At 39.5% G+C, this 17,874-nt stretch overlaps 1 protein-coding gene across 1 annotated transcript in view; it reads right to left on the bottom strand.

Annotated features, from left to right (window-relative positions):
• The window catches only part of PPM1L (protein phosphatase, Mg2+/Mn2+ dependent 1L), a 69,161-nt gene that overhangs the window by 12,268 nt on the left and 39,019 nt on the right, over window positions 1-17,874 (bottom strand). The gene's annotated exons all lie outside the window — the stretch shown is intronic.

The following is a 17,874-nucleotide window of genomic DNA, read 5'->3' as shown; positions in this document are numbered from 1 at the left end:
TATTAATGCAGATGTGCTCATTGCAATTGGGGCAGTCATTAATACAGATGTGCTAATTGCAATTGGGGCTGTAATTAATGCAGATGTGTCCATTGCAATCAAGGTTGTGATTAATACAGATGTGCTAATTGCAACTGGGGCTGCCATTAATACAGATGTGTTCACTGCAATCGGGGGCAGTCATTAGCAGAGATTGTTAATTGCAATTAGGGCTATCATTAATACAGATGTGTGAATTACAATTGGGGCTGTTATTAATACAGATGTGTTAATTGCAATTGGGACTGTCATTAATAAAGATAGTCCATTGCCATTGGGCTGTCATTAATACAGATGCGTTCACTGCAATTGGGGCTAAATTTTTATTCGAAATTTTTATTCGAAATTTTAAAGCACCAAGTGGCAGAGTGGAATCAAACTTGATGTGTTTACTCGAAATTTCTATTCGAAATTTTTATTCGAAATTTTAAAGCACCAGGTGGCAGAGTGGAATCAAATTTAATGTGTTTTTTTTTTTTTTTTTTTTACATTTTAAAGCACGGAGTGGAATCACTTCACCTGCTCTTGGTACACGAGCAGGCCACAAATATTTACATTTATATATTGATATTTACAGTTATAATTCTATTCATATATTTATAATTTTTATATATATATATATATTTATATATACCTATTCATGTATTTATATATTTATATATTTATATATTTATCTGTATCTATACCTATTTACATTTACATATCTATATATTTAGATATTTCTATTTACTTATATAATTATTTTATGTATGCTTATATGCACATTTATATGCATGTATCTATATTTATATTTATATTAATATTTTATATTAACGTGGGAGTAACGATGGTGTAACCCTCATCCCTATGGGAAAACAATTCCATGGTCACTTCTCTAAAACTGAAACTCCAGCATCCCCTGGGAATCTGCAAATTAAATAAAGGATTGACTTTAATTCCTTAATTGACTTTAGGGGATTTGGTCCTACCATGGAAAATTCATATTTCATATAGAGAGAATATATTGAAAATATCTACAATTAAATACACTCACAGAGCCCATTCACCACCAAAATCCCATTTTTTCCTCTTTAAAAAAACCTCCCCTGACATAAAAAAGGAATTGCTGAAACTCCTCATTCTTCAGCAACCTGAACCCAAATTTGTCCACATTTTTTAATTGATAGGAAAAAAAAAAAACACCCAAATCAAATATTTTTTTTTTTTTTTCAGAAATCACGCTGAAATTTGAACCCTGAAGTGGCTCCTTCTGGGAGGAAAAATCTGAAATGTTCATTTTGGGTTTCTTTATTTCAAAAATCAAGTTGGTGCCAGCACAAAGCATCTCCTCACTCCTGATTTGGGGGAAATTTGGGGGAAATTTGGAGAGTTTTGGTTGGTGGAAACCCAGCAGGGGCAGCTCATCCTTCCTTATCCTCACCCCATCCAACATACTGCCTCACCAACAATCCAAACCTTTAAAATTCTTATTTTCCTAAAAATTTTACATTTCTTATGTACTGAAACACTGAAAGAAATTTTAATTAATTGTGTTATAAACTCAAGGGCAGCTCATCCTTCCCTTTCCTCACCCCATCCCATATCCTGCCTCACCAACAATCCAAACCTTTAAAATTCTTATTTCCCCCCCAAAATTTCACATTTCTGATGCACTGAAACACTCAAGCTTTAATTAATTGTGTTCTAAATGATGACTGCGCTATAAAAAATCGTGTTTTAAATCTTTTCCCCCTGCTGCTCAGGGGAAATCCCTCTCCAAGAGGGGCAACCCTGCATGCAGAATATCCCAAATTCCGGGGATTTCCACCCAAATGGAGCTCCCTGGGTGGGCACACGTTGGGGACAAGGAGTGACCCGAGCACTCCGGGACCAAACTCGTTAATTAAGACACCAAACTCGTTAATTAAGACACCAAACTCATTAATTAAACGGCCCCACAGCCCTGTGAAAAGCCAGGGTGGAAAACAAGAGCCGTGGGAAGGTCAGGATACGGCAGGGGAAGCTCTGAGGGATCCAATTAGCTGGAGCAGGCATCATTTATCAACATTTCTAATTAAACACCCATTTTTTATCCACATTTCCAATTTAACACCCATTATTTATCCACATTTCCAATTTAACACCCATTATTTATCCACATTTTAACAGTTTAACAGATGGCACCGAGCCCCTGATTTACAGGACAGGGGGGACACCACGGATTTAGGATGAGAGAATTCATTCTGTATTCCCAGAAAAGTGGATTTGGCCAAAGAATATTCCCTGGATTTCTGCTTTCCTCAGACCCAAAGAATTTTCCTTGGAGCCAAACTCAGGGCACACAAATCTCTGCACACAGGAGGGGCTGCTGGGGATGGAATCACATCCCAAAATTCTGCTCCTGGAATGTGGTGCTGATTCCAGGGAAACTCCTGCTCCTTTCCCATCCCACTCCTGTGTTTAGGATCAGTTCCTGTGTTCAGGATCAGTTCCCGTGTTTAGGATCAGTTCCAGAGTTTAGGATCAGTTCCTGTGTTTAGGATCAGTTCCAGAGTTTAGGATCAGCTCCTGAGTTTGGGATCAGTTCCAGAGTTTAGGATCAGCTCCTGAGTTTGGGATCTGCTCCCTGTCCTTCCCCAGCTCCCCTGCAGCCACTGGGATTTTGCTGAGGCAAAAATCTTGGAATGAAGAGCCAGGAATAGAATTCCAAGGGACACACAGGACCTGCTCTCCTGGGATAACACAGGATCCACAAATCGGGACAAGCACTTTGCCCTCCAAAGCAAGGAATTATTTAAGGACAAACACACCACGAGAATTTTTCCTTCAACCCCAAATTTTGGTGCGTTCAGCCAGTTCTTTCTGTCTAAAAATATCTTTTTTTTTTCTCTGTAATAAACGATCAATATGTATCCTAGGAGAGCCCAGCTCACGATTTAAAATGAAATTATGAGCCGAAAATATTTGAGGAGCCCTGAAATTTTCTGCTGGGACTTTCAACAACACTGGACACCAAACCCAGCACTATTATTCTGCAGCCCGTGCACTGCTGTATTTTTATTTTCACAGCACGCCAAATATTCGCTGAAAAACATCTTTACTTCATCAGACTAATAACGAGCAAATTAACCTGATTCCAAAGAGATGGCTAAAATTCAAATTAATATTCACCCCGGCTTGTCAGAGATGGATGAAATCCATAATTACAGTAACCCCCAGCTGGAGGAATGAATGGATTGCCCAGCGAGAACTGGGAGAGTGAAAAGGGGAAGGAAAAGTCACCTGGAATTTGGGAATTTGGGCTTCGATCAGAGAACACAGAGCTGGATCTCCTCTGGCACAGCCTGGGTTTGGATTTTGGGGGTAAAAATTAAAAATATGAGGATTTATGGCTCCAAGTGACACATTTGAGGTCAGGCCTGAAAACAGCTCCTGTCACTCGGTGCTGCAGGGGAATTATTGAAGTGTCCTGGGATGAGATGTGGGATGGAAAAAATGATAAATTCTGTTGAAATTCTGTTCTCCCCGTCCCCAGGGAGCTGCACTGGGCATGGTGACAGCACAGGTGACAATCTATTGCTTTATATTTTATTATTTCTAAATTTTTTTAGGGTTTTTTTTGGGTTTTTTTTGTTTGTTTTTTTTTTCTTCTTGCTAGGGTTGGGGTGAAAGGCACGAGAGATGGAATTTCTAGTTTGGATTTAGATGCTGATGAATTTTTATTGATGTTACAGTGAGTGCTCCAGCACTTGTAGCTAACAAACTGAAAATGGTGAAATTCAAATGCACTTCACTCGTTCCAAGGTGTTTTTTTAAGGCTTAACTGTTCAATTAAAAGCTAACACTGAAATTATTTTTACTTTTGACCCAACGACCAAACACTTGTGAGTTGCAGTGTGGCATTTTTTTATTTAATTATAAAAGCACTCCTTGTACCTAAGAAGGACAAGAAGAAAGAAAAGCTCTGCCTTAAACCCTTCATTTTGCCCTTTTTAATGGCTGCTTTTAATTACTAATAATAACCTGGAGGTGGAATTAAAAGATTAATTCCATCTCAAGGCAAGGGGAATAATAATAATAGCAATAATAATAATCATCATCATCATTATAATCATCTAGAAATAGAAATAATAATAATAATAATAATAATAATAATAATAATAATAATATTAATAACAACCTGGAGGTGGAATTAAAAAATTAATTCCATCTCAAGGCAAGGGGAATAATAATAGTAATAATAATAATCATCATCATCATCATCATTATAATAATCTAGAAATATAAATTTATTATTATTACTATTATTATTAATAATAATAATAAATTTTCTGGCATTTCCACTCATCATCATCATCACCATCATCATCATCTAAAATAGAAATAACATATAAATAGAAATAGATTAAATATAATAATAAATTTTTCTGGCATCTCCACTCATCATCAACATCATCTAGAAATAATCTATAAATAAAAATAGATTAAATATAATTATAATAAATTTTCTGGCATCTCCACTCAGGAGCACAGCACTTCCCTGTCTCATTCCCTGAATGAAAAAAAAGGAATTTTGAGAAATAGGAAAATATTCCCAAACAGATGTTCCTTCCTATTTTTACTTATTACTTTAAAGCATGCTATTACTGTTTAATAATGTAATACTTTAGTGTTTTAATACTGTATTAATATTTATTAATTTTATTAATTATGTCCATTATGGGCTCACCACTGCCCTGGGAGCTCAGGGAGCCCCGAAATTTTCCTTTATTTGCAATATCAGATGCCCAGAGCTGTGCTGGGATTGATGAATTCAAAGTGATTTGCAGATGCTCCCCCAGCAGATGAGTGCAATTCCTCTGATTTATCCATTATTGATCCCTAATTCCATCCAAGATTGGAGAAGGACAATTTTCCAAGTGAACAACCAAACCAATAATTTCTGTTCACCTTTATTCCTGAATGGGCACGGATTGAAATGCAGGAAATTCCATCAAAACTTCAATAAAAACTTTTTTTTTTTTTTTTTTTTTTCTTGGAGTCACCATCCATGGAAATATCAAATTCCAACTGGGCTGGGTTATTCCACCCTGAAGATTTTATTCTGACAACCACCCCCCCAAAATTAAAAATATTAGGAATAATGAGAATAAAGCAATTATCCCTGCAACACTTAAACTGCACAAACACAAACCCTGACTCTTAATTAGAAACTCAACCATCACCCCATGCCTCTTTTAGGAGAAAAATTAAGATTAGTGGAGAAATTAAAGTGAAAATGAGGCCCAGAGCTGTTGGTTGATAAAATTGCTGACAAATGGGAGCTGGAGCTGGATTAAAGGTGATGGATCCCATAAATCCTGGGAGATGCAGACACAGACACAGGAGAGCAGAAATAATTCTGACAAACACCCCCCACTGGCCATAAGGAAAAGAATTAATGCTTGACTAATATTTAAATTTACCAAAGGGCACGATTTAGTTAATGGCACAAAGCAAAAATAGGTGTGATTGAAGTGCTTTAAAAAAAAAAAAAAATTAAAAAAAAAAAGGATGTCAAGATTTTGATCACCTGATTTTGATGCTAATTGAGTGGAACTATTAACAGAGATGAGCTGAATATGAAATTAAAGTTTGTAATAAAAAAGGTTTTAAAATGCCTGGAAAGACTTGGCCATTACCAGGTAACAATGCACAAAAATCCGGGCCCCAAATTACAATTTATTTACTAAATGTGAAGGTGCACAGAGCATTTGAAGGCCAGCCAGGAGCATTTCACCCAACCAGGATTAATTGCAACATTTTTTTATATCCCTGTAATCAAATCGAAGCAAAAGGGATCTTTTTTTTTTAATTTTTATTGCCATAAACGGGCAGAAGTGAGAAAAAGAGCAATAACCCTAAAATAAAATGGGCAGAGTGTCATAAACCCTCTAAATTTACACAGCTGTTGAACTGCTCATTTTCCAAGCCTTTTTTAAAATTTTTTTGATACAGCAAAATGCTGCATTTTGGATTTTACTGAGCTCATCAAGTTCAACATTGAAGGTATATTAAAAAAAAAAAAAAAAAAGAAGTTTGCAAAATGACTCAACTTTAAATGACATTTCCAGCTCTGTGCATCAACGCAGCCCCTGAACTGAAAGCTTTTATTAGGAATTAAAATGCTTTAAAACTACTCCAGGGGATTTCCACAGGTGGCTCTGTGCAGAAGCTTTTCCAAAGAACAGGGATTTTTTTTTTTTTTTTTTTTTTTTTTCAGTGAAAAACCAGTTTTACCAGAAGCCTTTCATTCTGCTCCTGTAGTTAAGGGAAAAAAAAAATGTATTTATAGCCTATTAGACTCGATTAAAGAGCAAGAAGCATTCATCTTTTTTTTTTTTTTTTGCCATTGTTCTCTCCCTCCAAGCACTGAGGGAGAGGAGTGGAATATTTTAGCCTAAATGGTCTCTCCTGATTTAGAGATTTCACTTTGTGCCAAGCAGAAATCAAGAATTGGAAAGATTCAGTCTGGGTGAGTTAAACAGAAGACCAAAAAAAAAAAAAAAAAAATTAAAAAATAAATAAAAAAAAAATCTCTATTTTCAGAGCAGTGTTCAACCAGCTGGTCACAAACCTGTCTCCCACTCTTCCCAGCACTTCTAAACGGAATATTTCTGTCATTCCATCCAAAATAACTCCAAAGCTCAGCAAGCAGAGAACACACAGGAATTTTCAACCAACAGCAGAATGTTCATGTAGAAAATATTAAAATTTTGCTTTCCTCAGCCATCAATGCCCTGAGGGAAACAGGAAAGATCCTGGAGCAGGAAATGTTGTTTTTTGGAGCCAAGTCCTAAATGAGATAATTCTAATGCTGGAAACAATCCTTAAGCTTCCATTTAAGTGTGACCTTAAAAAATTCTCTATTAATAATTAATAATTAATAATTAGCCTGGATGGCTGTGAGGAGAAAGGGGAGAGATGGAGATGAAACCTTGGGGTTCATCCCAGCAGCTCTTCCAGAGGGATCCAGGCTTGGACACAAATCTGAGACTTGGCCCAGTTGGATTTTCCTCTGTCCCTTCCAGAACTGGGACAAACCCTGCACACAAAGAGTTAACAGGGAAAAAAAAAAAAAAAAAAAAAAAAAAAGTGGAATCCCAGAAATTAAAACCTCTGATGGGAACAACTTGCAGATTGAATGAGCTCTGGTTAAATGTAATTATGGTTATTTTCTCTCCTCCCTTTTGGGTTTGAAAAAAAAATCCACTGGATTGACCCCAATAACGAGCAGGAGGCAGCCAGGAAAGCACCACATTTTCTGTAAAACTCATCTGGAATAAAGCAAACTTTTGTGTCCTCCCTGAAACAGCAGGCTGCCAGGAAAAGAGATTTTTGTCATCATGTGGGTGATAAGCAGCTGAAACACGAGATTGTGGCACAATTCAGGGTTTAGAAAGGAACGCTGAGATGGAGAAAGAGTGGGGTAATGATGAGGGATTGGGGTAAGGTTATTAGGGAATTGTTCATGGAAAACCCTGTCTGCTTGTTAAACCTGGAATCTGAGAATTGAGAGAAGAGCTGAAGGTTTAAGGAAACAGTAATAAAAAGGGGAAAACGACTTTTAAAAGTTTTTTTTTTTTTGCCAGAGAAGGAAACTTTCCCTCTGATGAGTTAAGAGAGGTGAGGACGTGAGGGCTCTGGGGGAAGAGATGCTCTGCTTGTAATAACTCAGCTCCTTTTCCTAAAAACGGGAGCAATCAGAGAAATTTTCGGGACATCAGTGCCCAAGTTAAAAAAAGGATGGTCCTATCAGGATTCACACCCTGGAATTCATCTGCAGTTCCTTCTCCTGAGCTGAAGGACCCAGAAACTCCCATTAAATAAAACACCTCCTGCAGGAAGAAAAGACAAACCTTCCAGAGTGGCCAGAATTGATGTCAGACAGTAATTATATAAACCACTTAATTAAATGGCAGAGGCTCAAAGACAGGGACTTCATTAAATAGAAAAGCAGCCAATTCCAATCCATAAATAGTTTCCAAAGCCTGCTCATTTTCTAGAGGCATTTCACTACACAAACACTGAGAGCTGTACCCTTGAGAGCAGGAGAGGAATAAATCAGGCCCCAGTTAAAGACAAACACCAATGCCTGGATGTTATCCCTTCTTCCCTCTAAAAATGGACATGTGAAAGAATTAAAAAATAAAAAAATAAAAAATTTCCTGCCTGTGGGATCAGAACATCTCTGGTTATTGAGCCCAAATGCACGTGGGGAGCAGGGAATGGTTTGGAGATGTTTTTGTTCCTATTCCTCAGGTTCATCATTCAAAAAGATGGGAAAACAAGGAGGAAAGAGGCAGATGTAGGAAAAAAGAAGGGAGATGGATATTCATGAAAGGGAGAACAGTGAGTGAAGTGGAATAATCAGAAAAAGGAAAAATGAAAGCAATTGTGTCCAAAGAACACCTGGAGGTGGCACCCAGTGCTCTGGGCTGGCCACAGGTTAGACTTGGTGGTCTTGGAAATCTTTTCCAACCTCAGGGATTCAATGCCAGGGAAATAGAAGTGGTCATTTAAAGGAATTTTTCCTGGAACGCAGTTTAATTAAATAATATGCTCCATACTCATTTTGTTTCTCCAGCTCGTTAGGACAGGGGTTGTTAATTGCATTTATGATCAAGGCAGAAGGTCAGGGAGGTTTCCAGGCTTTTTTCACCTCTGAATGGATGGAGAATGGAGAGGCTGAGCAGGGAATTGTCCAGGTGGGAAAGGAGAATAAACAATACCTGGGACGTGCAGCACAGCCACTGGGGGTGACAGCACAGTCCTGCAGCCACAACCGAGCAGGTTTGGAATCTTTACTCCTCACCTGCAGCCACAACCGAGCAGGTTTGGAATCTTTATTCCTCACCTGCAGCCACAACCGAGCAGGTTTGGAATCTTTACTCCTCACCTGCAGCCAAGCAGGGCCATTCCAGCAGCACCTGGTGACAGCCCTGCCCAGGTTCCCTCTCCTGGGACGGCACCAACCCCTCTCGAAGTGAGGCTCATTCAACGTCCAAGCAATTTCTCACCCTCTACTCCTTCACTTTGCAATTTCCTCCTATTTTTAAGAGCAGCCCCAGCACGGATTAAAGGTCCATGATAGCACACTATAAAAACTTCAAAGCAGCGACTGGGAAGTGATTCTGCTGCTGCATTAGAAGCTCCTTGAAAAAGCTCCTGCTCTGAAGAGATAACAGCACAGCTTTGATTTTTAAGGCTTTTGTATTGCTTGGAGTGTTTGTATATTAAAGTGACACAGGCTGGAGTTTTCAGATTTCATGGCAAGCCTTGAGACAACAAAAAAGCAAACACCTTTTATCAGGAGCGTGGAGCGAAGCAACTCACGCAGCACAGCTGAATATTTTGGCAACGCTCCCAAAAAACATTCAACCTTTTCCCTTCCAGGAGTTTTAACGGGAATTTAAGCAGAACCCGAGGCAACGTTTTGGAAGAAAAACAAGATCTGAAATTCAGAGAAAACCTGAGATATCCCAGGGGCTGGTTGGGCTTTCACCCCGTGGTGGTGAACAAGTCCTGAGCCAGTTCTCTGAGAGCCTCTGAGGTGGAAGCTGGGGAGATCAAGTTCATTTCTCAGCAAAACAGGGCTGCAAGCAAATCACTGCTTTGTGTCACTCAGGCATTGATTCATTATTTCACTAAATCATGAATATTTCCCCCCAAAGTCTTCAGGCTTTCTGGTGCTGTTCCCTCACTTCATCTCAGCATGGGTGAACTCTGTGGGGATTTTCATTATTCCACCTGGATCATTCCCACAGAACTATTCCCACTCCACCAGATTTTTCATTATTTTCCTGAGAGTTTTCCCATATTATTTTCCAGAGAGTTTCCCAACAATTGTCCAAGGCAAGGCTCATGGCTGAGTCCCCTCTCAGGAATCAGCTGATGAATTCCCAACCTTCAAACCCTTGGGACTCCAATCCAAGCCAGGCAGCTCTGGGAATATTCCCAGAGGGAGCAGTGGGAGCATCAATCAATCTTCTCTCAATCTCATCACTCAATCTTCTCTCCAAGCCCTCCTTGTAATGGTGGTGTCTGCACCACTAAATCAGTGGCTTCTCTTCACTCAGGGTCAGGATTAAAAACACAAAGGAGATGAATTTTCTCGTGTTTGGGGTTTGGTTGTTCATTAAATTTTATCTAAAGTACAGAGAGTTCAGCAACACTTTTACCAAGTGAGCAAAATGGAGCCGGATCCAGCTGGTTCCAAGGTCTTTGAAAGCCAAACAGTCCAATAGAGAATTAACACCTCTATTATTGATACTTTTGATTCAATAACCAAACTCCTGTGACCCTCAGGGCAGCACTGACTGTCCAACCAAAAACTGCCTGAAACCATGGAGAAGAGGGAAGAAAAAGAGACAACCCCCAAAATCCTCCATCTTGTCCCATCCCTATTTCTGTATTATAAAAACCTCACATTTAAAACCTTTCACACCATGTGCAATCACACATTTCTATTTAACCACACACCCGTGATTTTAACTCCAGCACTCAGATTTGGAAGCTTCTCCAAGGCCTCAGCTCCAAAGCAGTGTTCTCCTGGGGGTCAGTGCCAAGAATCTCAAAAATCCCAAATTTCTGGGGTCCAACCCCTCCTCTCATCCTCTAATCCCACAGAACTGCAGGATTATTCTCAGAATGATTTATCCAAGGTGTTCTCTCTGCCTGAGCTCTGTTGGCTCCACCTGGTCACTAAATCATGTCTGAATTTTCCAACACTTCAGGTGCAGCTGCCTTTAAATCCACCTACACAACCCATTCCCCCCAGGCACTGCCTGATCCCAGCTGCTGGCTCACCCTTCCTGCTGGAAGAAATCAATTTAAATAATAAATCCACATTTATTCCCAGCTTTAACACTTGGAGCAGTAAAACCCTAAAGGGATGAAGTGTGGTGAAACCAAAGGAGAAGAGCAGAATGGAAAATAATATCAACAGCTTGAAGTGTCTCGACAGATTGGGACAAAAAAAAAAAAATGTGAGAGAATAATTTTGGGCAGGAAACCGTGGAATTGTAGCTTTCCACCCCCCCCCCCCCAAAAAAAAAAAAAGTGGGTTTGTTTCCTGACGACCGACACAAACAGGGAATGAGAAAACAACATCTGAAAGAATCGTAAGGTTCAAAGAAATGCTGCCAACATTGAGCCAAAAAAAAAAAAAAAAAGGGTAAAATCGAGATTTGGGAATCTTGTGGGTGTGATAGAAACTCATCTAAATTGAGACAAATAAAATACCAGCAGGAAATGTCGAGGGGGAAAAAAAAAAACCTGGTGTGTAGAAGAGTGAGAAACTTATTTTGGAGCCAACACCATGGTACAGACAAATAATGGCAAAAAAAAAAAAAAAAAAAAAAGGGGACAAAAGGCAAGGCTGGGCACCGAGGAGCTGGTGAAAGGAATTTGGGGAGACATTTTTAAGGACAAACTTTGCTAAGAGGCCAAAAGAAAGGAGAGGTGCAAAAAACATAAAAACCTTCAAAGCCTCATCCACGGCCCAGCCTTTGGGAGGGTCTAAATGCAAACTCCAACCTCCAGCTCCATAAAAATAAAAAAACCATTCCAGCTCTTCCAGGAACGAAGAAAACCACGGCTGAGAAATTCCTGCTGGCAAATGCCAACCCTGGGTGCCCTGCCAGGAATGAAATCCCTGCACAGAGCCCTTCACTCCCTGATTTTTTGGGGTAAAACTTCTCAATTTGGGATGATTAAGAGCATTAAGCTGGACTTAGGAAGGAACTGGGAGCTCCAGGGTGGCTTTTCCTGGAAAATCCTAAAAAAATCCCTGCCCAGGAGTTGGTGCCAGCTCAAAACCAGATTACTTTGCCTTGCTTGGCCTTGGGGTCGAATCTTGGCTATTTTTTTTTTTTTTTTTTTATTCCATCCCTTTCTAGGGAGGAGAAAATCCCTTGCAAAATAAACACTGAGAGGGAGCTCACCTTAAGGAGCAGCTGATACTCCTGTGCCAGCCCCAAAATATCACGGCAGGGAAATGTGGGAGCAAACGGATGTGCTGCTCTGGGAAGTGAAAATGCTGCTTTAAAGGAAATGTTGAATTTCATTTCCCACTTAAGAGGCTCCAGCAGAACAAAACACATGAGCAAAAAGCCCAGGAAAATGGAATCAGGGCTATTTCTGAACCCTTCATCTCAATTTTAGAGCCCATAAACTCCTTTTACCCCCACAAGTGGCTGCAGAATTTTCATAAAGCGGATTTTAGTGAAGTGGGAAATCAAATTTGCAAGAGCAACGACTGCAGGAAATCATGATAAAATGCTTCATGTTTCCTGACACTTAAAATAATATTCTAATCTGGTTTTCTAAAGCTTTGCAATAAACTCTGCTGCCTGGAAATCAGGTGGAAATCAGAAGGTGAATGAACCCAAACACAAAATTATGCAATGAATGTTTTCATTGGATGCAATTAGAGGGATATGATCTTTTTTAAAGACCTGCAGATTAAACTACCTGAAAAATGAAATATTTAACCCCAGCAATCAAGCTGAGGAATAAAATTGATTTTTCTCATGGCTTTATGGGTAAAAAGCTGTGTCACAAGGAGGTGTTTCCTCCCAGCCTTACACAGAATTTCTGCAGAGCTGCTGGGGAAACATCTTGGATTTCTTTTCCATGGAGGTTATTTTGGTCACTGGGGCACTTTCACACGCACACCAGGAGCTCCAGGCTATTTTTTGGTCCCCAAATGATCTTTATCCTGCTATTTTTACTTCTCATTGCTGTACTCTTGCCCTTGGCCTCTCTGCACAACTTTCCCACTCCCGTTCCTCCCCCAATCCCAGTTATTTCCATCCTCTCCTACAAAATCCCATTTAATTCTCCTTAAAAACTTCGAATTTAAGGCCTCAATTTTCCAGCAGAGCCCAAACACTGCAACCCAACCTCTTGTTCTCACTGGGCTATTTTTGCATCATGAATTTTGAATATTAAAGTGTATTTTGTAGATTTTTGGGGCTTTATGATCTGCTGAATGTTGTTGGGCTGGATGGTCTCAAAGGTCTTTTCCAACCTAAATGATTCTGTGGTTCTTTAACATATAAATAAATAAAATAGTGAAGCTCAGCTGGATCTAAAAAAAACCAAACTCTGAGCACTCCACATTCAGGGAATATGATTGAGGTGGAATAAAACTCTTTAAAATCTTTTTAAATTGTACTTTCTATGCATCAGGAGGATGTGCACGAGACAAAAATGCTTTTCCCTGCTGATTCCTGTGGTTTTCTCTTTGGCCTCTCTCAGTGCTCGCAGGAATTATGTAAAATAAAATATATAACTACAGGGTCAAGCAAAAAAAAGCTGTCAAAATGTTTTCATGGGTAGTTGGCCAAGAAATAATCGGATTTTCTCTTAGAAACTGAGCTAGAAACCCACTCAAACAACATCTCTCAGTGATTTAGCACCGTGGTTTTTTAAAGTGAAATGAATTAGGAGAAAAATCCGTTTTTCTCTTACCAAATATTGCCAAAATAACCTGCAGCTCGTTCCCTTCCACAAGGACTAACACGTGTTCAGCTCTGGAAAACATCTAATAAAATCATTTCCCTGCAATCTGTGGGAGGATTCATGGAGAAAATGCCACGAGATGGAAATCCCACAGGGAATTGGGAATAAATCCCACGGGGAAATGGGAATAAATCCCACGGGGAAATGGGAATAAATCCCACGGGGAAATGGGGAGAAATCCCACAGGGAATTTGGGAATAAATCCCACAGGGAATTGGGAATAAATCCCACAGGGAATTCAGGAGAAATCCCACAGGGAATTGGGAATAAATCCCACAGGGATCTGGGGAGAAATCCCACAGAGAATTTGGGAGAAATCCCACAGGGAATTGAGAATAAATCCCACAGGGAATTTGGGAGAAATCCCACAGGGAATTGGGGAGAAATCCCACAGGGAATTGGGACTAAATCCCACAGGGAATTTGGGAGAAATCCCACAGGGAATTGAGAATAAATCCCACAGGGAATTTGGGAGAAATCCCACAGGGAATTGGGGAGAAATCCCACAGAGAATTGGGAATAAATCCCACAGGGAATTTGGGATAAATCCCACAGGGAACTGGAATAAATCCCACAGGGAACTGGGAATAAATCCCACATTCACATTTCACTGTTTCCAATTCAAGGCATTTTGCATTAAAAAAAAAATAATAAGAAAAAAAAGCCAGATTTGGAGTTTTTAACCAGAAAGAAGGGAAGCAAAAGCTTTCCCTCAATATTTCCATCACTTTTTTTTTTTTTTTTTTGAGCCTTCTTGTATTTTTTGGTGGTGAACAACTGCAGCAATCCCAGGGGGAAAAATCAGGGGATGTAAATCCTTAATTTTCTGGTTTTTGGGGCATTGGGAGAGGGAAGGAGAGAGGTTTTTCCCCAGTTTCCACCACTGGAATATGTAAAATATATATTTAAAAATATATAAAATAAATTTAAAAGATCTATTAAATATATATTAAATATATCATGCATTGTATATTATAGATAACAAATTAAATATATTATAGTATATACATTATAGAATATATGATATATATCCTATATTACCTATTCTATATTAGATGAATTTATGTATTATACATAATATAGAATATTTACTGTATATATAAAATAAAGCAATAGAAATCTACCAGATGTGCTGACAGTTGAAATCTGCATTAATACCCAGAATAATTCACCCCAGTGGGAGTTTTGTGGCACCAATTATTCCATTTGCAAGAAACCAATGAAGAAACTAAAAAATCTTTTACCCAAGGAATGGCTAAGCAGGAAAAAAAAAAAAAAATCAAAGTATTCCCATTTCCAGGCCTACATTTCTGCAAGGCAAAATCCCTGCATGTCTCTGAGCAAAAACCTCTATTTTGTACCTCTGGCATAAATAAAATACAGTTTGTGCTGATCTCAGGGCCTTTTCTGGCTGGAATAAATACTTCAAAGCATAATTTTGGGTTTAAAAATAGAATATTTTGGCCTGCCTGAAGTCTGGGTGGCACCCTTGGATGTGGCAGGGTAAAATTGGGAGTTTTTATTGTTGGTTTGCCTCGTTCTGCAGGATTAAAAAGCTCAATCAGGTCACAGAAAGATAAAATCAAGGACATGAAGCATTTAAATCAGATTGCACTGAGGTTTCCTGGGGAAAAAATGGAGTGGCCACGATTAAAAAAATTCCTGAGAAGTGAAGGAAAATTGAAGGAAACTCCAGAGCAATGGTGTGAGCAGAACAGGATCTCTGACAGGTTCCTAAACCTCAACAAATAGAGGCAAAAAAAAAAAAAAATCTCATTTTCATTGTGTAGAACATGATCTGTTATGGATGTAATTGGAATGTATAATTTATATATCATTTCTAAATAAAGTGCTTGGAGCATCCCAAACCTGGTGGTGTCCCATTCCAGGGAATAATGTCATTTAATTAATTTTTCACCACTGCCTGTACATAGATGTAGAACTGAAGGAAAAGCCAGCCTACCTGAACCATAACTCATAAATCAAATTAAAATCCACTGTACTGAAACCACTGGGAGACAAAATGCTTTATAAATAGATAACAAACCTTGAAGTTCACAGATTTTTTTTTTTTTTTTTTTGGAAGGAAACAACACAAAATAGGATTAATTCCAACACCCCAGCCAGGCCTTTGTTTGCAGGTTTATTTTAGGGGGAAATTTTGACAGGGTCCCTCTTTGATGTGTCCCTTTCAGGATTATTTTAGGAGATATTTTTGGAAGCCTTGTCACCACACGAGTGGACAGGATGTTTGTGAATTCTGGATTTGAAAATGGAATTATTGCATCCTGATGTGCAAAACACACGCTTGGTGTGGAAACTGCCAGCATAAAAAAATGGAATAACACTCAAGCCATGGAAATTCCTGGTGCAGAATCCAACCTGGGCTCGATTTTCACATCCCACTCAAATCCAACAAAACCCAGAGACAGGGATGGGACCTTGGGAAACACAGCCTGGACACAGCAAACAAAGGAATGTCGGTGGGAGATTGAAAGAATTGAGTGAGAAATGATTAAAAAAACAAGAATTGTTAAAATGCAGGTGGTTTGGGAGAGGAGGGGACATGGCAGAACAGGAATGGGATCTGATAAAACACCAAGGAAAGCCCCATGGCCACACTTTTGTCCCCAAAATTCTCCTTGGCCACGCAGTTTTCCCACACAGATGCCAAGATAAATTTGATTTAATGCCCATTATCCTCAGCAGGGACAGCCCTGCTCCTTCCCATGGCACTGACATTACACACCCCAAAAAAAAAAAAAAAAAAGTGGCCAAGGATTGCCCTTGGATGTGCTAATTATTAATTATTAAATGATTAAATTCCACGTTACCAACCCCACAACAACCTGCTGCTCCTCACCAACATCTCCCTGAGCACACCATTGAAGGTTTTTTGTTTTTTTTTTTCCCAGCTTTGTTTCTTTTGTCATTCCATCCAAATATCCCCTCGTTTTCAAACTTGCCAGCTTTTAAAAAAAAAAAAAAGCCCTCCTAATTCTGTATTTAGCCACCAGGAAATTTGTAGCATGAAAGCTTTTCAGCAGCACTGCTTGCTGTGGTGCTGTCCAAGAACATTTCCAAAGGATGTTTTTGGCTGGGCTGGAACACTGGGATTGCTCCTTGCTCCTGGCTCAAGATGCTCATTTGAGTGGATCCCAAAATCCAGAGCTTTGGTGTGGGTTTTAATGAATTCTGTTCTTTTTTTTTAATTGCATTGGGTGTTCCACATTTCCAGCACAGAGCACGAGGTGAAATGGACATAAGGGAAAATCAAATTCAGTGAATGGTATTTACAAAATTCCTTTTTTTTTTTTTTTTTTTTCCTTTCGGTGCCACCACAAGGGTTTGGAAGGGAAAGTGAAGAAACACAGACCAGTGAATTTGCCCAAAGCACCTGACTGAGCAGCTTAGTCCTGTGAGGCTGAGGAAATATTCTTTACAGAGAGAAAAGAACAAATCACACAATTGAATTCTTCCATGAAATTCAGAGAGTGCAGATTCCTGCATGGAACATCCCTCTGCATAAATGCTTTTTTTTATCCTATTTCACCAACCTGGTCTCTTCTTCATCAAGAACAAGAACTGCAAAATCCAGATATAAACCAAAACTCCTGTAGGGCACAATAACACAAGAATTGTTGAGTTTCTCCTAAATAAAGAACCTGAGGTGAGGGATCTTAAATAGCCGAGATAAATCTGTGTAGGGAGATACTTTAGGAGGAGATCAGCAGGTGATAAGGAAGTTCTGTCCCCACCTGGCAGCATTTCAGGGACAGTGACATTGGTACTCTTTAAGTAAGTGCTGACAGCTGGAAAATAAAACCCTGCACTTGGCAAAAAAGAAGAGGGAGAAAAAAAAAAACCCTGATAAAAGAATCGGAAGTGATTTATGAGTTACAGAAGAAAAGGCATCTGGTGCAGCTGTGAAGGTCAGAATTGGGGGAGCAGAGGGAGGCACTGCCAGGAGCTGCCAGCAAAGGCAGCAGCAAATGTGAGCAGAACGTGGCTCAGAGCAGGGCAGGACGAGCTCAGCAACTGCAGGGGAAGCACAGAAAGGAGGAAAAACTGGCCTGGGCTCAGAGCTCCTCACAGAACATCCCAACCAGGGGGGAAAAGGGGCATGAAAAGAAATGGTTTGCACAAAAACTTGGATTTCTGCAGGGCTGGTGGAAGACAAGGGGGAGCAAAATCATGGAATCACAAAGTGCTGGGGGGTGCAAGGACCTCAAATCCCATCCCATGGGCAGGGACCCCTCCCACCCCTCCCAGCCATCCCAGCCTGGCCTG

The sequence above is a fragment of the Sturnus vulgaris genome, chromosome 10, assembly GCF_052056855.1.
Source record: "Sturnus vulgaris isolate bStuVul1 chromosome 10, bStuVul1.hap1, whole genome shotgun sequence".
NCBI classification, from domain to species: domain Eukaryota; kingdom Metazoa; phylum Chordata; class Aves; order Passeriformes; family Sturnidae; genus Sturnus; species Sturnus vulgaris.
The sequence above is the reverse complement of the archived record's forward strand: the minus strand, read 5'-3'. Positions and strand labels throughout refer to the sequence as shown.